The sequence below is a fragment of the Manis pentadactyla genome, chromosome 4, assembly GCF_030020395.1.
Source record: "Manis pentadactyla isolate mManPen7 chromosome 4, mManPen7.hap1, whole genome shotgun sequence".
Taxonomy (NCBI): Eukaryota; Metazoa; Chordata; class Mammalia; order Pholidota; family Manidae; genus Manis; species Manis pentadactyla.
Window position 1 is genome coordinate 103,830,259 of NC_080022.1, and position 24,586 is coordinate 103,854,844.

Below are 24,586 nucleotides of genomic sequence, written 5' to 3' on the forward strand. Positions count from 1 at the left end.
GGTGATGTGTGACTGAGAAACCTGTTTGTTAAAGAGCTCTTACAGAGAAGCCTGGGTGTTATGTGACCTCCTAAATGGAAGGATGGTTGTTTTGTGACCTAATAATGAGAAGCATGTTTGTCAGGTGAGCTCTTACAGAGAAGCCTGGTTGTTACGTGACCTCTGGAAGAGAAGCCTGTTTGTTAGGTCACTACTGATGGAGAAGCTTGATTGTTATGTAGTCTCTGACAGTGAAGACTTGTTGGTAGGTGACCTCATAAAGAAGCCTGGTTGTTCGGTGACCTCTAATGAGGCATACAGAGAAGCCTTGTTACAGAGAAGCCTAGTTGTTATGTGACCTCATAAAGGGAAGACTGGTTGTTGGGTGATCTAATAAGGAGATACCTGTTTGTTAGGCGAGCTCTGAGAGAAGCCTGGTTATCAGGTTCTCTCTGACAGACAAGCATGGTGGTTTGGTCACCTCTTAAAGGGAAGGCTGACTGTTACGTGATCTGTAATAAGTGGACGCCTTGTTGTTAGATGACTTCTGACAGAGAAGTCTTGTTGTTAGGTGATGTCTGACAGAGAAACCAGTTTGTTACATGACCACTTACACAGAAGCTTGGTTGTTAGGTGATCTCTGACAGAGAAGCATGTTTTTAAGGTGACATGTGATGGAGAAGCCTGGTTGTGAGGCAACCTCTGACAGAGAAGGCTGTTTGTTAAGGCAGCTCTTAAATAGAATCTTGATTATAAGGTTGTCTCTGTCAGAGAAGACTGGTTTGTAGGTGAACTCATAGAGAGAACACTGTTTTTTGGGTGATCTAAAAAGTAGCCGCCTGGTTGTTAAGTGACCTCTGAAAGAGAAGTCTACCTAGCAGTGTTCTGACAGAGAAGACTGTTGGTAGGTGACCTCACAAAGAGAAAACTTGCTGTTAAGTGATCTGTAATAAGGAGAAGCCTGTTTATTATGTGAGCTCTTAGAGAAACACTTGGATATTATGTGACCTCATAAAGAGAAACTGGTTGTTGGGTGATCTAAGAAGGAGAAGCCTGTTTGTTACGAGAGCTCTGACAGAAAAGCCTGGTTTTTAGGTGACTTCTGATGGATAAGGTTGGTTGTTATGTAATGTCTGACAGTGAAGACTGGTTGTTAGGTGACCTCGTGAAGAGAAGCCTGGTTCTTCGGTTATCTCTAAGAAGCATTCCAGTGAAGCTTGACTCTAGAGAGGCCTTGTTGTTATGTGACCTCTTTAAGAGAAGACTGGTTGTTGGGTGATCTTATGAGGAGAAGCCCCTTGGTTAGGCGTGCTCTTACAGAAGCCTGGTTATCAGGTTATCTCTGAGAGAGAAGTTTGGTTTTTAGGTCACGTCTCCCATCGGAGACTGATTGTGGGGTGATCTGTAGTGAGTGGAAGGCTTGTGGTCAGACGATGTCTGACAGAGAATTCTTGTTAAGTCATGTCTGACAGAGAAACCTGTTTGTTACAGAGCTCTTACAGAGAAGCCTGATTGTTATGTGACCTCATAAAGAGAAGACTGGTTGTTAGGTGACATCCAAAAGAGACGCCTGGTGCTTAGGTGACCTCCAAAAGAGATGCCTGGTGATGAGGTGACTTCTGACAGAGAAGGTAAGTTGTTACATTATCTCTGACAGTGAAGACTGGTTGGTTGCTGACCTCACAAAGAGAAGCGTGGTTGTCAGGTGATCTCCAGTAAGGAGGAACCTGGTAGTCATGTGATCCATAATGAGGGTAAGCCTGGTAGGTTACCTCTGACCGAGAAGACCTATTGTTAGGTGACATCTGAGAGAGACGCCTGCTCATCAGGTTGTCTCTGACAGAGAAGAATGGTTGCTCAATCACGTCTTATAGGGAATACTGAATGTTAGGTGACCTGTAATGAGTGGAAGGCTTCTTGTTAGATGACTTCTCACAGAGAAGTCTTGTCAGGTGATGTCTGAAAGAGAAACCTGTTTAATACAGAGCGCGTACAGAGAATCCTGGTTGTTACGTGACCTCATACAGGGAAGGCTGGTTTTTGGGTGATCTAATAAGGAGAAGCCTGTTGGTTAGGTGCTCTTACAGAAGCCTGGTTATCTGGTTATATGTGACAGAGAAGCATGGTTTTTAGGTCACCTCTTAAAGGGAAGACTGTTTTCTAGGAGATCGTATCAGTGGAAGGCTTGTTGTTAGATGAGCTCTGACAGAGAAGTTTGTAAGGTGATGTGTGACTGAGAAACCTGTTTGTTAAAGAGCTCTTACAGAGAAGCCTGGGTGTTATGTGACCTCATAAATGGAAGGATGGTTGTTTTGTGACCTAATAATGAGAAGCATGTTTGTCAGGTGAGCTCTTACAGAGAAGCCTGGTTGTTACGTGACCTCTGGAAGAGAAGCCTGTTTGTTAGGTCACTACTGATGGAGAAGCTTGATTGTTATGTAGTCTCTGACAGTGAAGACTTGTTGGTAGGTGACCTCATAAAGAAGCCTGGTTGTTCGGTGACCTCTAATGAGGCATACAGAGAAGCCTTGTTACAGAGAAGCCTAGTTGTTATGTGACCTCATAAAGGGAAGACTGGTTGTTGGGTGATCTAATAAGGAGATACCTGTTTGTTAGGCGAGCTCTGAGAGAAGCCTGGTTATCAGGTTCTCTCTGACAGACAAGCATGGTGGTTTGGTCACCTCTTAAAGGGAAGGCTGACTGTTACGTGATCTGTAATAAGTGGACGCCTTGTTGTTAGATGACTTCTGACAGAGAAGTCTTGTTGTTAGGTGATGTCTGACAGAGAAACCAGTTTGTTACATGACCACTTACACAGAAGCTTGGTTGTTAGGTGATCTCTGACAGAGAAGCATGTTTTTAAGGTGACATGTGATGGAGAAGCCTGGTTGTGAGGCAACCTCTGACAGAGAAGGCTGTTTGTTAAGGCAGCTCTTAAATAGAATCTTGATTATAAGGTTGTCTCTGTCAGAGAAGACTGGTTTGTAGGTGAACTCATAGAGAGAACACTGTTTTTCGGGTGATCTAAAAAGTAGCCGCCTGGTTGTTAAGTGACCTCGGAAAGAGAAGTCTACCTAGCAGTGTTCTGACAGAGAAGACTGTTGGTAGGTGACCTCACAAAGAGAAAACTTGCTGTTAAGTGATCTGTAATAAGGAGAAGCCTGTTTATTATGTGAGCTCTTAGAGAAACACTTGGATATTATGTGACCTCATAAAGAGAAACTGGTTGTTGGGTGATCTAAGAAGGAGAAGCCTGTCTGTTACGAGAGCTCTGACAGAAAAGCCTGGTTTTTAGGTGACTTCTGATGGATAAGGTTGGTTGTTATGTAATGTCTGACAGTGAAGACTGGTTGTTAGGTGACCTCGTGAAGAGAAGCCTGGTTCTTCGGTTATCTCTAAGAAGCATTCCAGTGAAGCTTGACTCTAGAGAGGCCTTGTTGTTATGTGACCTCTTTAAGAGAAGACTGGTTGTTGGGTGATCTTATGAGGAGAAGCCCCTTGGTTAGGCGTGCTCTTACAGAAGCCTGGTTATCAGGTTATCTCTGAGAGAGAAGTTTGATTTTTAGGTCACGTCTCCCATCGGAGACTTATTGTTGGGTGATCTGTAGTCACTGGAAGGCTTGTGGTCAGACGATGTCTGACAGAGAATTCTTGTTAAGTCATGTCTGACAGAGAAACCTGTTTGTTACAGAGCTCTTACAGAGAAGCCTGATTGTTATGTGACCTCATAAAGAGAAGACTGGTTGTTAGGTGACATCCAAAAGAGACGCCTGGTGCTTAGGTGACCTCCAAAAGAGATGCCTGGTGATGAGGTGACTTCTGACAGAGAAGGTAAGTTGTTACATTATCTCTGACAGTGAAGACTGGTTGGTTGCTGACCTCACAAAGAGAAGCGTGGTTGTCAGGTGATCTCCAGTAAGGAGGAACCTGGTAGTCATGTGATCCATAATGAGGGTAAGCCTGGTAGGTTACCTCTGACCGAGAAGACCTATTGTTAGGTGACATCTGAGAGAGACGCCTGCTCATCAGGTTGTCTCTGACAGAGAAGAATGGTTCCTCAATCACGTCTTATAGGGAATACTGAATGTTAGGTGACCTGTAATGAGTGGAAGGCTTCTTGTTAGATGACTTCTCACACAGAAGTCTTGTCAGGTGATGTCTGAAAGAGAAACCTGTTTAATACAGAGCGCGTACAGAGAATCCTGGTTGTTACGTGACCTCATACAGGGAAGGCTGGTTTTTGGGTGATCTAATAAGGAGAAGCCTGTTGGTTAGGTGCTCTTACAGAAGCCTGGTTATCTGGTTATATGTGACAGAGAAGCATGGTTTTTAGGTCACCTCTTAAAGGGAAGACTGTTTTCTAGGAGATCGTATCAGTGGAAGGCTTGTTGTTAGATGAGCTCTGACAGAGAAGTTTGTAAGGTGATGTGTGACTGAGAAACCTGTTTGTTAAAGAGCTCTTACAGAGAAGCCTGGGTGTTATGTGACCTCCTAAATGGAAGGATGGTTGTTTTGTGACCTAATAATGAGAAGCATGTTTGTCAGGTGAGCTCTTACAGAGAAGCCTGGTTGTTACGTGACCTCTGGAAGAGAAGCCTGTTTGTTAGGTCACTACTGATGGAGAAGCTTGATTGTTATGTAGTCTCTGACAGTGAAGACTTGTTGGTAGGTGACCTCATAAAGAAGCCTGGTTGTTCGGTGACCTCTAATGAGGCATACAGAGAAGCCTTGTTACAGAGAAGCCTAGTTGTTATGTGACCTCATAAAGGGAAGACTGGTTGTTGGGTGATCTAATAAGGAGATACCTGTTTGTTAGGCGAGCTCTGAGAGAAGCCTGGTTATCAGGTTCTCTCTGACAGACAAGCATGGTGGTTTGGTCACCTCTTAAAGGGAAGGCTGACTGTTACGTGATCTGTAATAAGTGGACGCCTTGTTGTTAGATGACTTCTGACAGAGAAGTCTTGTTGTTAGGTGATGTCTGACAGAGAAACCAGTTTGTTACATGACCACTTACACAGAAGCTTGGTTGTTAGGTGATCTCTGACAGAGAAGCATGTTTTTAAGGTGACATGTGATGGAGAAGCCTGGTTGTGAGGCAACCTCTGACAGAGAAGGCTGTTTGTTAAGGCAGCTCTTAAATAGAATCTTGATTATAAGGTTGTCTCTGTCAGAGAAGACTGGTTTGTAGGTGAACTCATAGAGAGAACACTGTTTTTTGGGTGATCTAAAAAGTAGCCGCCTGGTTGTTAAGTGACCTCTGAAAGAGAAGTCTACCTAGCAGTGTTCTGACAGAGAAGACTGTTGGTAGGTGACCTCACAAAGAGAAAACTTGCTGTTAAGTGATCTGTAATAAGGAGAAGCCTGTTTATTATGTGAGCTCTTAGAGAAACACTTGGATATTATGTGACCTCATAAAGAGAAACTGGTTGTTGGGTGATCTAAGAAGGAGAAGCCTGTTTGTTACGAGAGCTCTGACAGAAAAGCCTGGTTTTTAGGTGACTTCTGATGGATAAGGTTGGTTGTTATGTAATGTCTGACAGTGAAGACTGGTTGTTAGGTGACCTCGTGAAGAGAAGCCTGGTTCTTCGGTTATCTCTAAGAAGCATTCCAGTGAAGCTTGACTCTAGAGAGGCCTTGTTGTTATGTGACCTCTTTAAGAGAAGACTGGTTGTTGGGTGATCTTATGAGGAGAAGCCCCTTGGTTAGGCGTGCTCTTACAGAAGCCTGGTTATCAGGTTATCTCTGAGAGAGAAGTTTGGTTTTTAGGTCACGTCTCCCATCGGAGACTGATTGTGGGGTGATCTGTAGTGAGTGGAAGGCTTGTGGTCAGACGATGTCTGACAGAGAATTCTTGTTAAGTCATGTCTGACAGAGAAACCTGTTTGTTACAGAGCTCTTACAGAGAAGCCTGATTGTTATGTGACCTCATAAAGAGAAGACTGGTTGTTAGGTGACATCCAAAAGAGACGCCTGGTGCTTAGGTGACCTCCAAAAGAGATGCCTGGTGATGAGGTGACTTCTGACAGAGAAGGTAAGTTGTTACATTATCTCTGACAGTGAAGACTGGTTGGTTGCTGACCTCACAAAGAGAAGCGTGGTTGTCAGGTGATCTCCAGTAAGGAGGAACCTGGTAGTCATGTGATCCATAATGAGGGTAAGCCTGGTAGGTTACCTCTGACCGAGAAGACCTATTGTTAGGTGACATCTGAGAGAGACGCCTGCTCATCAGGTTGTCTCTGACAGAGAAGAATGGTTGCTCAATCACGTCTTATAGGGAATACTGAATGTTAGGTGACCTGTAATGAGTGGAAGGCTTCTTGTTAGATGACTTCTCACAGAGAAGTCTTGTCAGGTGATGTCTGAAAGAGAAACCTGTTTAATACAGAGCGCGTACAGAGAATCCTGGTTGTTACGTGACCTCATACAGGGAAGGCTGGTTTTTGGGTGATCTAATAAGGAGAAGCCTGTTGGTTAGGTGCTCTTACAGAAGCCTGGTTATCTGGTTATATGTGACAGAGAAGCATGGTTTTTAGGTCACCTCTTAAAGGGAAGACTGTTTTCTAGGAGATCGTATCAGTGGAAGGCTTGTTGTTAGATGAGCTCTGACAGAGAAGTTTGTAAGGTGATGTGTGACTGAGAAACCTGTTTGTTAAAGAGCTCTTACAGAGAAGCCTGGGTGTTATGTGACCTCATAAATGGAAGGATGGTTGTTTTGTGACCTAATAATGAGAAGCATGTTTGTCAGGTGAGCTCTTACAGAGAAGCCTGGTTGTTACGTGACCTCTGGAAGAGAAGCCTGTTTGTTAGGTCACTACTGATGGAGAAGCTTGATTGTTATGTAGTCTCTGACAGTGAAGACTTGTTGGTAGGTGACCTCATAAAGAAGCCTGGTTGTTCGGTGACCTCTAATGAGGCATACAGAGAAGCCTTGTTACAGAGAAGCCTAGTTGTTATGTGACCTCATAAAGGGAAGACTGGTTGTTGGGTGATCTAATAAGGAGATACCTGTTTGTTAGGCGAGCTCTGAGAGAAGCCTGGTTATCAGGTTCTCTCTGACAGACAAGCATGGTGGTTTGGTCACCTCTTAAAGGGAAGGCTGACTGTTACGTGATCTGTAATAAGTGGACGCCTTGTTGTTAGATGACTTCTGACAGAGAAGTCTTGTTGTTAGGTGATGTCTGACAGAGAAACCAGTTTGTTACATGACCACTTACACAGAAGCTTGGTTGTTAGGTGATCTCTGACAGAGAAGCATGTTTTTAAGGTGACATGTGATGGAGAAGCCTGGTTGTGAGGCAACCTCTGACAGAGAAGGCTGTTTGTTAAGGCAGCTCTTAAATAGAATCTTGATTATAAGGTTGTCTCTGTCAGAGAAGACTGGTTTGTAGGTGAACTCATAGAGAGAACACTGTTTTTTGGGTGATCTAAAAAGTAGCCGCCTGGTTGTTAAGTGACCTCGGAAAGAGAAGTCTACCTAGCAGTGTTCTGACAGAGAAGACTGTTGGTAGGTGACCTCACAAAGAGAAAACTTGCTGTTAAGTGATCTGTAATAAGGAGAAGCCTGTTTATTATGTGAGCTCTTAGAGAAACACTTGGATATTATGTGACCTCATAAAGAGAAACTGGTTGTTGGGTGATCTAAGAAGGAGAAGCCTGTTTGTTACGAGAGCTCTGACAGAAAAGCCTGGTTTTTAGGTGACTTCTGATGGATAAGGTTGGTTGTTATGTAATGTCTGACAGTGAAGACTGGTTGTTAGGTGACCTCGTGAAGAGAAGCCTGGTTCTTCGGTTATCTCTAAGAAGCATTCCAGTGAAGCTTGACTCTAGAGAGGCCTTGTTGTTATGTGACCTCTTTAAGAGAAGACTGGTTGTTGGGTGATCTTATGAGGAGAAGCCCCTTGGTTAGGCGTGCTCTTACAGAAGCCTGGTTATCAGGTTATCTCTGAGAGAGAAGTTTGGTTTTTAGGTCACGTCTCCCATCGGAGACTTATTGTTGGGTGATCTGTAGTCACTGGAAGGCTTGTGGTCAGACGATGTCTGACAGAGAATTCTTGTTAAGTCATGTCTGACAGAGAAACCTGTTTGTTACAGAGCTCTTACAGAGAAGCCTGATTGTTATGTGACCTCATAAAGAGAAGACTGGTTGTTAGGTGACATCCAAAAGAGACGCCTGGTGCTTAGGTGACCTCCAAAAGAGATGCCTGGTGATGAGGTGACTTCTGACAGAGAAGGTAAGTTGTTACATTATCTCTGACAGTGAAGACTGGTTGGTTGCTGACCTCACAAAGAGAAGCGTGGTTGTCAGGTGATCTCCAGTAAGGAGGAACCTGGTAGTCATGTGATCCATAATGAGGGTAAGCCTGGTAGGTTACCTCTGACCGAGAAGACCTATTGTTAGGTGACATCTGAGAGAGACGCCTGCTCATCAGGTTGTCTCTGACAGAGAAGAATGGTTGCTCAATCACGTCTTATAGGGAATACTGAATGTTAGGTGCCCTGTAATGAGTGGAAGGCTTCTTGTTAGATGACTTCTCACAGAGAAGTCTTGTCAGGTGATGTCTGAAAGAGAAACCTGTTTAATACAGAGCGCGTACAGAGAATCCTGGTTGTTACGTGACCTCATACAGGGAAGGCTGGTTTTTGGGTGATCTAATAAGGAGAAGCCTGTTGGTTAGGTGCTCTTACAGAAGCCTGGTTATCTGGTTATATGTGACAGAGAAGCATGGTTTTTAGGTCACCTCTTAAAGGGAAGACTGTTTTCTAGGAGATCGTATCAGTGGAAGGCTTGTTGTTAGATGAGCTCTGACAGAGAAGTTTGTAAGGTGATGTGTGACTGAGAAACCTGTTTGTTAAAGAGCTCTTACAGAGAAGCCTGGGTGTTATGTGACCTCATAAATGGAAGGATGGTTGTTTTGTGACCTAATAATGAGAAGCATGTTTGTCAGGTGAGCTCTTACAGAGAAGCCTGGTTGTTACGTGACCTCTGGAAGAGAAGCCTGTTTGTTAGGTCACTACTGATGGAGAAGCTTGATTGTCATGTAGTCTCTGACAGTGAAGACTTGTTGGTAGGTGACCTCATAAAGAAGCCTTGTTGTTCGGTGACCTCTAATGAGGCATACAGAGAAGCCTTGTTACAGAGAAGCCTAGTTGTTATGTGACCTCATAAAGGGAAGACTGGTTGTTGGGTGATCTAATAAGGAGATACCTGTTTGTTAGGCGAGCTCTGAGAGAAGCCTGGTTATCAGGTTCTCTCTGACAGACAAGCATGGTGGTTTGGTCACCTCTTAAAGGGAAGGCTGACTGTTACGTGATCTGTAATAAGTGGACGCCTTGTTGTTAGATGACTTCTGACAGAGAAGTCTTGTTGTTAGGTGATGTCTGACAGAGAAACCAGTTTGTTACATGACCACTTACACAGAAGCTTGGTTGTTAGGTGATCTCTGACAGAGAAGCATGTTTTTAAGGTGACATGTGATGGAGAAGCCTGGTTGTGAGGCAACCTCTGACAGAGAAGGCTGTTTGTTAAGGCAGCTCTTAAATAGAATCTTGATTATAAGGTTGTCTCTGTCAGAGAAGACTGGTTTGTAGGTGAACTCATAGAGAGAACACTGTTTTTTGGGTGATCTAAAAAGTAGCCGCCTGGTTGTTAAGTGACCTCTGAAAGAGAAGTCTACCTAGCAGTGTTCTGACAGAGAAGACTGTTGGTAGGTGACCTCACAAAGAGAAAACTTGCTGTTAAGTGATCTGTAATAAGGAGAAGCCTGTTTATTATGTGAGCTCTTAGAGAAACACTTGGATATTATGTGACCTCATAAAGAGAAACTGGTTGTTGGGTGATCTAAGAAGGAGAAGCCTGTTTGTTACGAGAGCTCTGACAGAAAAGCCTGGTTTTTAGGTGACTTCTGATGGATAAGGTTGGTTGTTATGTAATGTCTGACAGTGAAGACTGGTTGTTAGGTGACCTCGTGAAGAGAAGCCTGGTTCTTCGGTTATCTCTAAGAAGCATTCCAGTGAAGCTTGACTCTAGAGAGGCCTTGTTGTTATGTGACCTCTTTAAGAGAAGACTGGTTGTTGGGTGATCTTATGAGGAGAAGCCCCTTGGTTAGGCGTGCTCTTACAGAAGCCTGGTTATCAGGTTATCTCTGAGAGAGAAGTTTGGTTTTTAGGTCACGTCTCCCATCGGAGACTTATTGTTGGGTGATCTGTAGTCACTGGAAGGCTTGTGGTCAGACGATGTCTGACAGAGAATTCTTGTTAAGTCATGTCTGACAGAGAAACCTGTTTGTTACAGAGCTCTTACAGAGAAGCCTGATTGTTATGTGACCTCATAAAGAGAAGACTGGTTGTTAGGTGACATCCAAAAGAGACGCCTGGTGCTTAGGTGACCTCCAAAAGAGATGCCTGGTGATGAGGTGACTTCTGACAGAGAAGGTAAGTTGTTACATTATCTCTGACAGTGAAGACTGGTTGGTTGCTGACCTCACAAAGAGAAGCGTGGTTGTCAGGTGATCTCCAGTAAGGAGGAACCTGGTAGTCATGTGATCCATAATGAGGGTAAGCCTGGTAGGTTACCTCTGACCGAGAAGACCTATTGTTAGGTGACATCTGAGAGAGACGCCTGCTCATCAGGTTGTCTCTGACAGAGAAGAATGGTTGCTCAATCACGTCTTATAGGGAATACTGAATGTTAGGTGCCCTGTAATGAGTGGAAGGCTTCTTGTTAGATGACTTCTCACAGAGAAGTCTTGTCAGGTGATGTCTGAAAGAGAAACCTGTTTAATACAGAGCGCGTACAGAGAATCCTGGTTGTTACGTGACCTCATACAGGGAAGGCTGGTTTTTGGGTGATCTAATAAGGAGAAGCCTGTTGGTTAGGTGCTCTTACAGAAGCCTGGTTATCTGGTTATATGTGACAGAGAAGCATGGTTTTTAGGTCACCTCTTAAAGGGAAGACTGTTTTCTAGGAGATCGTATCAGTGGAAGGCTTGTTGTTAGATGAGCTCTGACAGAGAAGTTTGTAAGGTGATGTGTGACTGAGAAACCTGTTTGTTAAAGAGCTCTTACAGAGAAGCCTGGGTGTTATGTGACCTCATAAATGGAAGGATGGTTGTTTTGTGACCTAATAATGAGAAGCATGTTTGTCAGGTGAGCTCTTACAGAGAAGCCTGGTTGTTACGTGACCTCTGGAAGAGAAGCCTGTTTGTTAGGTCACTACTGATGGAGAAGCTTGATTGTCATGTAGTCTCTGACAGTGAAGACTTGTTGGTAGGTGACCTCATAAAGAAGCCTGGTTGTTCGGTGACCTCTAATGAGGCATACAGAGAAGCCTTGTTACAGAGAAGCCTAGTTGTTATGTGACCTCATAAAGGGAAGACTGGTTGTTGGGTGATCTAATAAGGAGATACCTGTTTGTTAGGCGAGCTCTGAGAGAAGCCTGGTTATCAGGTTCTCTCTGACAGACAAGCATGGTGGTTTGGTCACCTCTTAAAGGGAAGGCTGACTGTTACGTGATCTGTAATAAGTGGACGCCTTGTTGTTAGATGACTTCTGACAGAGAAGTCTTGTTGTTAGGTGATGTCTGACAGAGAAACCAGTTTGTTACATGACCACTTACACAGAAGCTTGGTTGTTAGGTGATCTCTGACAGAGAAGCATGTTTTTAAGGTGACATGTGATGGAGAAGCCTGGTTGTGAGGCAACCTCTGACAGAGAAGGCTGTTTGTTAAGGCAGCTCTTAAATAGAATCTTGATTATAAGGTTGTCTCTGTCAGAGAAGACTGGTTTGTAGGTGAACTCATAGAGAGAACACTGTTTTTTGGGTGATCTAAAAAGTAGCCGCCTGGTTGTTAAGTGACCTCTGAAAGAGAAGTCTACCTAGCAGTGTTCTGACAGAGAAGACTGTTGGTAGGTGACCTCACAAAGAGAAAACTTGCTGTTAAGTGATCTGTAATAAGGAGAAGCCTGTTTATTATGTGAGCTCTTAGAGAAACACTTGGATATTATGTGACCTCATAAAGAGAAACTGGTTGTTGGGTGATCTAAGAAGGAGAAGCCTGTTTGTTACGAGAGCTCTGACAGAAAAGCCTGGTTTTTAGGTGACTTCTGATGGATAAGGTTGGTTGTTATGTAATGTCTGACAGTGAAGACTGGTTGTTAGGTGACCTCGTGAAGAGAAGCCTGGTTCTTCGGTTATCTCTAAGAAGCATTCCAGTGAAGCTTGACTCTAGAGAGGCCTTGTTGTTATGTGACCTCTTTAAGAGAAGACTGGTTGTTGGGTGATCTTATGAGGAGAAGCCCCTTGGTTAGGCGTGCTCTTACAGAAGCCTGGTTATCAGGTTATCTCTGAGAGAGAAGTTTGGTTTTTAGGTCACGTCTCCCATCGGAGACTTATTGTTGGGTGATCTGTAGTCACTGGAAGGCTTGTGGTCAGACGATGTCTGACAGAGAATTCTTGTTAAGTCATGTCTGACAGAGAAACCTGTTTGTTACAGAGCTCTTACAGAGAAGCCTGATTGTTATGTGACCTCATAAAGAGAAGACTGATTGTTAGGTGACATCCAAAAGAGAAGCCTGGTGCTTAGGTGACCTCCAAAAGAGATGCCTGGTGATGAGGTGACTTCTGACAGAGAAGGTAAGTTGTTACATTATCTCTGACAGTGAAGACTGGTTGGTTGCTGACCTCACAAAGAGAAGCGTGGTTGTCAGGTGATCTCCAGTAAGGAGGAACCTGGTAGTCATGTGATCCATAATGAGGGTAAGCCTGGTAGGTTACCTCTGACCGAGAAGACCTATTGTTAGGTGACATCTGAGAGAGACGCCTGCTCATCAGGTTGTCTCTGACAGAGAAGAATGGTTGCTCAATCACGTCTTATAGGGAATACTGAATGTTAGGTGCCCTGTAATGAGTGGAAGGCTTCTTGTTAGATGACTTCTCACAGAGAAGCCTTGTCAGGTGATGTCTGAAAGAGAAACCTGTTTAATACAGAGCGCGTACAGAGAATCCTGGTTGTTACGTGACCTCATACAGGGAAGGCTGGTTTTTGGGTGATCTAATAAGGAGAAGCCTGTTGGTTAGGTGCTCTTACAGAAGCCTGGTTATCTGGTTATATGTGACAGAGAAGCATGGTTTTTAGGTCACCTCTTAAAGGGAAGACTGTTTTCTAGGAGATCGTATCAGTGGAAGGCTTGTTGTTAGATGAGCTCTGACAGAGAAGTTTGTAAGGTGATGTGTGACTGAGAAACCTGTTTGTTAAAGAGCTCTTACAGAGAAGCCTGGGTGTTATGTGACCTCATAAATGGAAGGATGGTTGTTTTGTGACCTAATAATGAGAAGCATGTTTGTCAGGTGAGCTCTTACAGAGAAGCCTGGTTGTTACGTGACCTCTGGAAGAGAAGCCTGTTTGTTAGGTCACTACTGATGGAGAAGCTTGATTGTCATGTAGTCTCTGACAGTGAAGACTTGTTGGTAGGTGACCTCATAAAGAAGCCTTGTTGTTCGGTGACCTCTAATGAGGCATACAGAGAAGCCTTGTTACAGAGAAGCCTAGTTGTTATGTGACCTCATAAAGGGAAGACTGGTTGTTGGGTGATCTAATAAGGAGATACCTGTTTGTTAGGCGAGCTCTGAGAGAAGCCTGGTTATCAGGTTCTCTCTGACAGACAAGCATGGTGGTTTGGTCACCTCTTAAAGGGAAGGCTGACTGTTACGTGATCTGTAATAAGTGGACGCCTTGTTGTTAGATGACTTCTGACAGAGAAGTCTTGTTGTTAGGTGATGTCTGACAGAGAAACCAGTTTGTTACATGACCACTTACACAGAAGCTTGGTTGTTAGGTGATCTCTGACAGAGAAGCATGTTTTTAAGGTGACATGTGATGGAGAAGCCTGGTTGTGAGGCAACCTCTGACAGAGAAGGCTGTTTGTTAAGGCAGCTCTTAAATAGAATCTTGATTATAAGGTTGTCTCTGTCAGAGAAGACTGGTTTGTAGGTGAACTCATAGAGAGAACACTGTTTTTCGGGTGATCTAAAAAGTAGCCGCCTGGTTAAGTGACCTCGGAAAGAGAAGTCTACCTAGCAGTGTTCTGACAGAGAAGACTGTTGGTAGGTGACCTCACAAAGAGAAAACTTGCTGTTAAGTGATCTGTAATAAGGAGAAGCCTGTTTATTATGTGCGCTCTTAGAGAAACACTTGGATATTATGTGACCTCATAAAGAGAAACTGGTTGTTGGGTGATCTAAGAAGGAGAAGCCTGTTTGTTACGAGAGCTCTGACAGAAAAGCCTGGTTTTTAGGTGACTTCTGATGGATAAGGTTGGTTGTTATGTAATGTCTGACAGTGAAGACTGGTTGTTAGGTGACCTCGTGAAGAGAAGCCTGGTTCTTCGGTTATCTCTAAGAAGCATTCCAGTGAAGCTTGACTCTAGAGAGGCCTTGTTGTTATGTGACCTCTTTAAGAGAAGACTGGTTGTTGGGTGATCTTATGAGGAGAAGCCCCTTGGTTAGGCGTGCTCTTACAGAAGCCTGGTTATCAGGTTATCTCTGAGAGAGAAGTTTGGTTTTTAGGTCACGTCTCCCATCGGAGACTTATTGTTGGGTGATCTGTAGTCACTGGAAGGCTTGTGGTCAGACGATGTCTGACAGAGAATTCTTGTTAAGTCATGTCTGACAGAGAAACCTGTTTGTTACAGAGCTCTTACAGAGAAGCCTGATTGTTATGTGACCTCATAAAGAGAAGACTGGTTGTTAGGTGACATCCAAAAGAGACGCCTGGTGCTTAGGTGACCTCCAAAAGAGATGCCTGGTGATGAGGTGACTTCTGACAGAGAAGGTAAGTTGTTACATTATCTCTGACAGTGAAGACTGGTTGGTTGCTGACCTCACAAAGAGAAGCGTGGTTGTCAGGTGATCTCCAGTAAGGAGGAACCTGGTAGTCATGTGATCCATAATGAGGGTAAGCCTGGTAGGTTACCTCTGACCGAGAAGACCTATTGTTAGGTGACATCTGAGAGAGACGCCTGCTCATCAGGTTGTCTCTGACAGAGAAGAATGGTTGCTCAATCACGTCTTATAGGGAATACTGAATGTTAGGTGACCTGTAATGAGTGGAAGGCTTCTTGTTAGATGACTTCTCACAGAGAAGTCTTGTCAGGTGATGTCTGAAAGAGAAACCTGTTTAATACAGAGCGCGTACAGAGAATCCTGGTTGTTTCGTGACCTCATACAGGGAAGGCTGGTTTTTGGGTGATCTAATAAGGAGAAGCCTGTTGGTTAGGTGCTCTTACAGAAGCCTGGTTATCTGGTTATATGTGACAGAGAAGCATGGTTTTTAGGTCACCTCTTAAAGGGAAGACTGTTTTCTAGGAGATCGTATCAGTGGAAGGCTTGTTGTTAGATGAGCTCTGACAGAGAAGTTTGTAAGGTGATGTGTGACTGAGAAACCTGTTTGTTAAAGAGCTCTTACAGAGAAGCCTGGGTGTTATGTGACCTCCTAAATGGAAGGATGGTTGTTTTGTGACCTAATAATGAGAAGCATGTTTGTCAGGTGAGCTCTTACAGAGAAGCCTGGTTGTTACGTGACCTCTGGAAGAGAAGCCTGTTTGTTAGGTCACTACTGATGGAGAAGCTTGATTGTTATGTAGTCTCTGACAGTGAAGACTTGTTGGTAGGTGACCTCATAAAGAAGCCTGGTTGTTCGGTGACCTCTAATGAGGCATACAGAGAAGCCTTGTTACAGAGAAGCCTAGTTGTTATGTGACCTCATAAAGGGAAGACTGGTTGTTGGGTGATCTAATAAGGAGATACCTGTTTGTTAGGCGAGCTCTGAGAGAAGCCTGGTTATCAGGTTCTCTCTGACAGACAAGCATGGTGGTTTGGTCACCTCTTAAAGGGAAGGCTGACTGTTACGTGATCTGTAATAAGTGGACGCCTTGCTGTTAGATGACTTCTGACAGAGAAGTCTTGTTGTTAGGTGATGTCTGACAGAGAAACCAGTTTGTTACATGACCACTTACACAGAAGCTTGGTTGTTAGGTGATCTCTGACAGAGAAGCATGTTTTTAAGGTGACATGTGATGGAGAAGCCTGGTTGTGAGGCAACCTCTGACAGAGAAGGCTGTTTGTTAAGGCAGCTCTTAAATAGAATCTTGATTATAAGGTTGTCTCTGTCAGAGAAGACTGGTTTGTAGGTGAACTCATAGAGAGAACACTGTTTTTTGGGTGATCTAAAAAGTAGCCGCCTGGTTGTTAAGTGACCTCGGAAAGAGAAGTCTACCTAGCAGTGTTCTGACAGAGAAGACTGTTGGTAGGTGACCTCACAAAGAGAAAACTTGCTGTTAAGTGATCTGTAATAAGGAGAAGCCTGTTTATTATGTGAGCTCTTAGAGAAACACTTGGATATTATGTGACCTCATAAAGAGAAACTGGTTGTTGGGTGATCTAAGAAGGAGAAGCCTGTTTGTTACGAGAGCTCTGACAGAAAAGCCTGGTTTTTAGGTGACTTCTGATGGATAAGGTTGGTTGTTATGTAATGTCTGACAGTGAAGACTGGTTGTTAGGTGACCTCGTGAAGAGAAGCCTGGTTCTTCGGTTATCTCTAAGAAGCATTCCAGTGAAGCTTGACTCTAGAGAGGCCTTGTTGTTATGTGACCTCTTTAAGAGAAGACTGGTTGTTGGGTGATCTTATGAGGAGAAGCCCCTTGGTTAGGCGTGCTCTTACAGAAGCCTGGTTATCAGGTTATCTCTGAGAGAGAAGTTTGGTTTTTAGGTCACGTCTCCCATCGGAGACTGATTGTGGGGTGATCTGTAGTCACTGGAAGGCTTGTGGTCAGACGATGTCTGACAGAGAATTCTTGTTAAGTCATGTCTGACAGAGAAACCTGTTTGTTACAGAGCTCTTACAGAGAAGCCTGATTGTTATGTGACCTCATAAAGAGAAGACTGGTTGTTAGGTGACATCCAAAAGAGACGCCTGGTGCTTAGGTGACCTCCAAAAGAGATGCCTGGTGATGAGGTGACTTCTGACAGAGAAGGTAAGTTGTTACATTATCTCTGACAGTGAAGACTGGTTGGTTGCTGACCTCACAAAGAGAAGCGTGGTTGTCAGGTGATCTCCAGTAAGGAGGAACCTGGTAGTCATGTGATCCATAATGAGGGTAAGCCTGGTAGGTTACCTCTGACCGAGAAGACCTATTGTTAGGTGACATCTGAGAGAGACGCCTGCTCATCAGGTTGTCTCTGACAGAGAAGAATGGTTGCTCAATCACGTCTTATAGGGAATACTGAATGTTAGGTGACCTGTAATGAGTGGAAGGCTTCTTGTTAGATGACTTCTCACAGAGAAGTCTTGTCAGGTGATGTCTGAAAGAGAAACCTGTTTAATACAGAGCGCGTACAGAGAATCCTGGTTGTTACGTGAGCTCATACAGGGAAGGCTGGTTTTTGGGTGATCTAATAAGGAGAAGCCTGTTGGTTAGGTGCTCTTACAGAAGCCTGGTTATCTGGTTATATGTGACAGAGAAGCATGGTTTTTAGGTCACCTCTTAAAGGGAAGACTGTTTTCTAGGAGATCGTATCAGTGGAAGGCTTGTTGTTAGATGAGCTCTGACAGAGAAGTTTGTAAGGTGATGTGTGACTGAGAAACCTGTTTGTTAAAGAGCTCTTACAGAGAAGCCTGGGTGTTATGTGACCTCCTAAATGGAAGGATGGTTGTTTTGTGACCTAATAATGAGAAGCATGTTTGTCAGGTGAGCTCTTACAGAGAAGCCTGGTTGTTACGTGACCTCTGGAAGAGAAGCCTGTTTGTTAGGTCACTACTGATGGAGAAGCTTGATTGTTATGTAGTCTCTGACAGTGAAGACTTGTTGGTAGGTGACCTCATAAAGAAGCCTGGTTGTTCGGTGACCTCTAATGAGGCATACAGAGAAGCCTTGTTACAGAGAAGCCTAGTTGTTATGTGACCTCATAAAGGGAAGACTGGTTGTTGGGTGATCTAATAAGGAGATACCTGTTTGTTAGGCGAGCTCTGAGAGAAGCCTGGTTATCAGGTTCTCTCTGACAGACAAGCATGGTGGTTTGGTCACCTCTTAAAGGGAAGGCTGACTGTTACGTGATCTGTAATAAGTGGACGCCTTGTTGTTAGATGACTTCTGACAGAGAAGTCTTGTTGTTAGGTGATGTCTGACAGAGAAACCAGTTTGTTACATGACCACTTACACAGAAGCTTGGTTGTTAGGTGATCTCTGACAGAGAAGCATGTTTTTAAGGTGACATGTGATGGAGAAGCCTGGTTGTGAGGCAACCTCTGACAGAGAAGGCTGTTTGTTAAGGCAGCTCTTAAATAGAATCTTGATTATAAGGTTGTCTCTGTCAGAGAAGACTGGTTTGTAGGTGAACTCATAGAGAGAACACTGTTTTTCGGGTGATCTAAAAAGTAGCCGCCTGGTTAAGTGACCTCTGAAAGAGAAGTCTACCTAGCAGTGTTCTGACAGAGAAGACTGTTGGTAGGTGACCTCACAAAGAGAAAACTTGCTGTTAAGTGATCTGTAATAAGGAGAAGCCTGTTTATTATGTGAGCTCTTAGAGAAACACTTGGATATTATGTGACCTCATAAAGAGAAACTGGTTGTTGGGTGATCTAAGAAGGAGAAGCCTGTCTGTTACGAGAGCTCTGACAGAAAAGCCTGGTTTTTAGGTGACTTCTGATGGATAAGGTTGGTTGTTATGTAATGTCTGACAGTGAAGACTGGTTGGTAGGTGACCTCGTGAAGAGAAGCCTGGTTCTTCGGTTATCTCTAAGAAGCATTCCAGTGAAGCTTGACTCTAGAGAGGCCTTGTTGTTATGTGACCTCTTTAAGAGAAGACTGGTTGTTGGCTGATCTTATGAGGAGAAGCCCCTTGGTTAGGCGTGCTCTTACAGAAGCCTGGTTATCAGGTTATCTCTGAGAGAGAAGTTTGGTTTTTAGGTCACGTCTCCCATCGGAGACTGATTGTGGGGTGATCTGTAGTGAGTGGAAGGCTTGTGGTCAGACGATGTCTGACAGAGAATTCTTGTTAAGTCATGTCTGACAGAGAAACCTGTTTGTTACAGAGCTCTTACAGAGAAGCCTGATTGTTATGTGACCTCATAAAGAGAAGACTGGTTGTTAGGTGACATCCAAAAGAGACGCCTGGTGCTTAGGTGACCTCCAAAAGAGATGCCTGGTGATGAGGTGACTTCTGACAGAGAAGGTAAGTTGTTACATTATCTCTGACAGTGAAGACTGGTTGGTTGCTGACCTCACAAAGAGAAGCGTGGTTGTCAGGTGATCTCCAGTAAGGAGGAACCTGGTAGTCATGTGATCCATAATGAGGGTAAGCCTGGTAGGTTACCTCTGACCGAGAAGACCTATTGTTAGGTGACATCTGAGAGAGACGCCTGCTCATCAGGTTGTCTCTGACAGAGAAGAATGGTTGCTCAATCACGTCTTATAGGGAATACTGAATGTTAGGTGACCTGTAATGAGTGGAAGGCTTCTTGTTAGATGACTTCTCACAGAGAAGTCTTGTCAGGTGATGTCTGAAAGAGAAACCTGTTTAATACAGAGCGCGTACAGAGAATCCTGGTTGTTTCGTGACCTCATACAGGGAAGGCTGGTTTTTGGGTGATCTAATAAGGAGAAGCCTGTTGGTTAGGTGCTCTTACAGAAGCCTGGTTATCTGGTTATATGTGACAGAGAAGCATGGTTTTTAGGTCACCTCTTAAAGGGAAGACTGTTTTCTAGGAGATCGTATCAGTGGAAGGCTTGTTGTTAGATGAGCTCTGACAGAGAAGTTTGTAAGGTGATGTGTGACTGAGAAACCTGTTTGTTAAAGAGCTCTTACAGAGAAGCCTGGGTGTTATGTGACCTCATAAATGGAAGGATGGTTGTTTTGTGACCTAATAATGAGAAGCATGTTTGTCAGGTGAGCTCTTACAGAGAAGCCTGGTTGTTACGTGACCTCTGGAAGAGAAGCCTGTTTGTTAGGTCACTACTGATGGGGAAGCTTGATTGTTATGTAGTCTCTGACAGTGAAGACTTGTTGGTAGGTGACCTCATAAAGAAGCCTGGTTGTTCGGTGACCTCTAATGAGGCATACAGAGAAGCCTTGTTACAGAGAAGCCTAGTTGTTATGTGACCTCATAAAGGGAAGACTGGTTGTTGGGTGATCTAATAAGGAGATACCTGTTTGTTAGGCGAGCTCTGAGAGAAGCCTGGTTATCAGGTTCTCTCTGACAGACAAGCATGGTGGTTTGGTCACCTCTTAAAGGGAAGGCTGACTGTTACGTGATCTGTAATAAGTGGACGCCTTGTTGTTAGATGACTTCTGACAGAGAAGTCTTGTTGTTAGGTGATGTCTGACAGAGAAACCAGTTTGTTACATGACCACTTACACAGAAGCTTGGTTGTTAGGTGATCTCTGACAGAGAAGCATGTTTTTAAGGTGACATGTGATGGAGAAGCCTGGTTGTGAGGCAACCTCTGACAGAGAAGGCTGTTTGTTAAGACAGCTCTTAAATAGAATCTTGATTATAAGGTTGTCTCTGTCAGAGAAGACTGGTTTGTAGGTGAACTCATAGAGAGAACACTGTTTTTTGGGTGATCTAAAAAGTAGCCGCCTGGTTAAGTGACCTCTGAAAGAGAAGTCTACCTAGCAGTGTTCTGACAGAGAAGACTGTTGGTAGGTGACCTCACAAAGAGAAAACTTGCTGTTAAGTGATCTGTAATAAGGAGAAGCCTGTTTATTATGTGCGCTCTTAGAGAAACACTTGGATATTATGTGACCTCATAAAGAGAAACTGGTTGTTGGGTGATCTAAGAAGGAGAAGCCTGTTTGTTACGAGAGCTCTGACAGAAAAGCCTGGTTTTTAGGTGACTTCTGATGGATAAGGTTGGTTGTTATGTAATGTCTGACAGTGAAGACTGGTTGTTAGGTGACCTCGTGAAGAGAAGCCTGGTTCTTCGGTTATCTCTAAGAAGCATTCCAGTGAAGCTTGACTCTAGAGAGGCCTTGTTGTTATGTGACCTCTTTAAGAGAAGACTGGTTGTTGGGTGATCTTATGAGGAGAAGCCCCTTGGTTAGGCGTGCTCTTACAGAAGCCTGGTTATCAGGTTATCTCTGAGAGAGAAGTTTGGTTTTTAGGTCACGTCTCCCATCGGAGACTTATTGTTGGGTGATCTGTAGTCACTGGAAGGCTTGTGGTCAGACGATGTCTGACAGAGAATTCTTGTTAAGTCATGTCTGACAGAGAAACCTGTTTGTTACAGAGCTCTTACAGAGAAGCCTGATTGTTATGTGACCTCATAAAGAGAAGACTGGTTGTTAGGTGACATCCAAAAGAGACGCCTGGTGCTTAGGTGACCTCCAAAAGAGATGCCTGGTGATGAGGTGACTTCTGACAGAGAAGGTAAGTTGTTACATTATCTCTGACAGTGAAGACTGGTTGGTTGCTGACCTCACAAAGAGAAGCGTGGTTGTCAGGTGATCTCCAGTAAGGAGGAACCTGGTAGTCATGTGATCCATAATGAGGGTAAGCCTGGTAGGTTACCTCTGACCGAGAAGACCTATTGTTAGGTGACATCTGAGAGAGACGCCTGCTCATCAGGTTGTCTCTGACAGAGAAGAATGGTTGCTCAATCACGTCTTATAGGGAATACTGAATGTTAGGTGACCTGTAATGAGTGGAAGGCTTCTTGTTAGATGACTTCTCACAGAGAAGTCTTGTCAGGTGATGTCTGAAAGAGAAACCTGTTTAATACAGAGCGCGTACAGAGAATCCTGGTTGTTTCGTGACCTCATACAGGGAAGGCTGGTTTTTGGGTGATCTAATAAGGAGAAGCCTGTTGGTTAGGTGCTCTTACAGAAGCCTGGTTATCTGGTTATATGTGACAGAGAAGCATGGTTTTTAGGTCACCTCTTAAAGGGAAGACTGTTTTCTAGGAGATCGTATCAGTGGAAGGCTTGTTGTTAGATGAGCTCTGACAGAGAAGTTTGTAAGGTGATGTGTGACTGAGAAACCTGTTTGTTAAAGAGCTCTTACAGAGAAGCCTGGGTGTTATGTGACCTCCTAAATGGAAGGATGGTTGTTTTGTGACCTAATAATGAGAAGCATGTTTGTCAGGTGAGCTCTTACAGAGAAGCCTGGTTGTTACGTGACCTCTGGAAGAGAAGCCTGTTTGTTAGGTCACTACTGATGGAGAAGCTTGATTGTTATGTAGTCTCTGACAGTGAAGACTTGTTGGTAGGTGACCTCATAAAGAAGCCTGGTTGTTCGGTGACCTCTAATGAGGCATACAGAGAAGCCTTGTTACAGAGAAGCCTAGTTGTTATGTGACCTCATAAAGGGAAGACTGGTTGTTGGGTGATCTAATAAGGAGATACCTGTTTGTTAGGCGAGCTCTGAGAGAAGCCTGGTTATCAGGTTCTCTCTGACAGACAAGCATGGTGGTTTGGTCACCTCTTAAAGGGAAGGCTGACTGTTACGTGATCTGTAATAAGTGGACGCCTTGCTGTTAGATGACTTCTGACAGAGAAGTCTTGTTGTTAGGTGATGTCTGACAGAGAAACCAGTTTGTTACATGACCACTTACACAGAAGCTTGGTTGTTAGGTGATCTCTGACAGAGAAGCATGTTTTTAAGGTGACATGTGATGGAGAAGCCTGGTTGTGAGGCAACCTCTGACAGAGAAGGCTGTTTGTTAAGGCAGCTCTTAAATAGAATCTTGATTATAAGGTTGTCTCTGTCAGAGAAGACTGGTTTGTAGGTGAACTCATAGAGAGAACACTGTTTTTTGGGTGATCTAAAAAGTAGCCGCCTGGTTGTTAAGTGACCTCGGAAAGAGAAGTCTACCTAGCAGTGTTCTGACAGAGAAGACTGTTGGTAGGTGACCTCACAAAGAGAAAACTTGCTGTTAAGTGATCTGTAATAAGGAGAAGCCTGTTTATTATGTGAGCTCTTAGAGAAACACTTGGATATTATGTGACCTCATAAAGAGAAACTGGTTGTTGGGTGATCTAAGAAGGAGAAGCCTGTTTGTTACGAGAGCTCTGACAGAAAAGCCTGGTTTTTAGGTGACTTCTGATGGATAAGGTTGGTTGTTATGTAATGTCTGACAGTGAAGACTGGTTGTTAGGTGACCTCGTGAAGAGAAGCCTGGTTCTTCGGTTATCTCTAAGAAGCATTCCAGTGAAGCTTGACTCTAGAGAGGCCTTGTTGTTATGTGACCTCTTTAAGAGAAGACTGGTTGTTGGGTGATCTTATGAGGAGAAGCCCCTTGGTTAGGCGTGCTCTTACAGAAGCCTGGTTATCAGGTTATCTCTGAGAGAGAAGTTTGGTTTTTAGGTCACGTCTCCCATCGGAGACTGATTGTGGGGTGATCTGTAGTCACTGGAAGGCTTGTGGTCAGACGATGTCTGACAGAGAATTCTTGTTAAGTCATGTCTGACAGAGAAACCTGTTTGTTACAGAGCTCTTACAGAGAAGCCTGATTGTTATGTGACCTCATAAAGAGAAGACTGGTTGTTAGGTGACATCCAAAAGAGACGCCTGGTGCTTAGGTGACCTCCAAAAGAGATGCCTGGTGATGAGGTGACTTCTGACAGAGAAGGTAAGTTGTTACATTATCTCTGACAGTGAAGACTGGTTGGTTGCTGACCTCACAAAGAGAAGCGTGGTTGTCAGGTGATCTCCAGTAAGGAGGAACCTGGTAGTCATGTGATCCATAATGAGGGTAAGCCTGGTAGGTTACCTCTGACCGAGAAGACCTATTGTTAGGTGACATCTGAGAGAGACGCCTGCTCATCAGGTTGTCTCTGACAGAGAAGAATGGTTGCTCAATCACGTCTTATAGGGAATACTGAATGTTAGGTGACCTGTAATGAGTGGAAGGCTTCTTGTTAGATGACTTCTCACAGAGAAGTCTTGTCAGGTGATGTCTGAAAGAGAAACCTGTTTAATACAGAGCGCGTACAGAGAATCCTGGTTGTTACGTGACCTCATACAGGGAAGGCTGGTTTTTGGGTGATCTAATAAGGAGAAGCCTGTTGGTTAGGTGCTCTTACAGAAGCCTGGTTATCTGGTTATATGTGACAGAGAAGCATGGTTTTTAGGTCACCTCTTAAAGGGAAGACTGTTTTCTAGGAGATCGTATCAGTGGAAGGCTTGTTGTTAGATGAGCTCTGACAGAGAAGTTTGTAAGGTGATGTGTGACTGAGAAACCTGTTTGTTAAAGAGCTCTTACAGAGAAGCCTGGGTGTTATGTGACCTCCTAAATGGAAGGATGGTTGTTTTGTGACCTAATAATGAGAAGCATGTTTGTCAGGTGAGCTCTTACAGAGAAGCCTGGTTGTTACGTGACCTCTGGAAGAGAAGCCTGTTTGTTAGGTCACTACTGATGGAGAAGCTTGATTGTTATGTAGTCTCTGACAGTGAAGACTTGTTGGTAGGTGACCTCATAAAGAAGCCTGGTTGTTCGGTGACCTCTAATGAGGCATACAGAGAAGCCTTGTTACAGAGAAGCCTAGTTGTTATGTGACCTCATAAAGGGAAGACTGGTTGTTGGGTGATCTAATAAGGAGATACCTGTTTGTTAG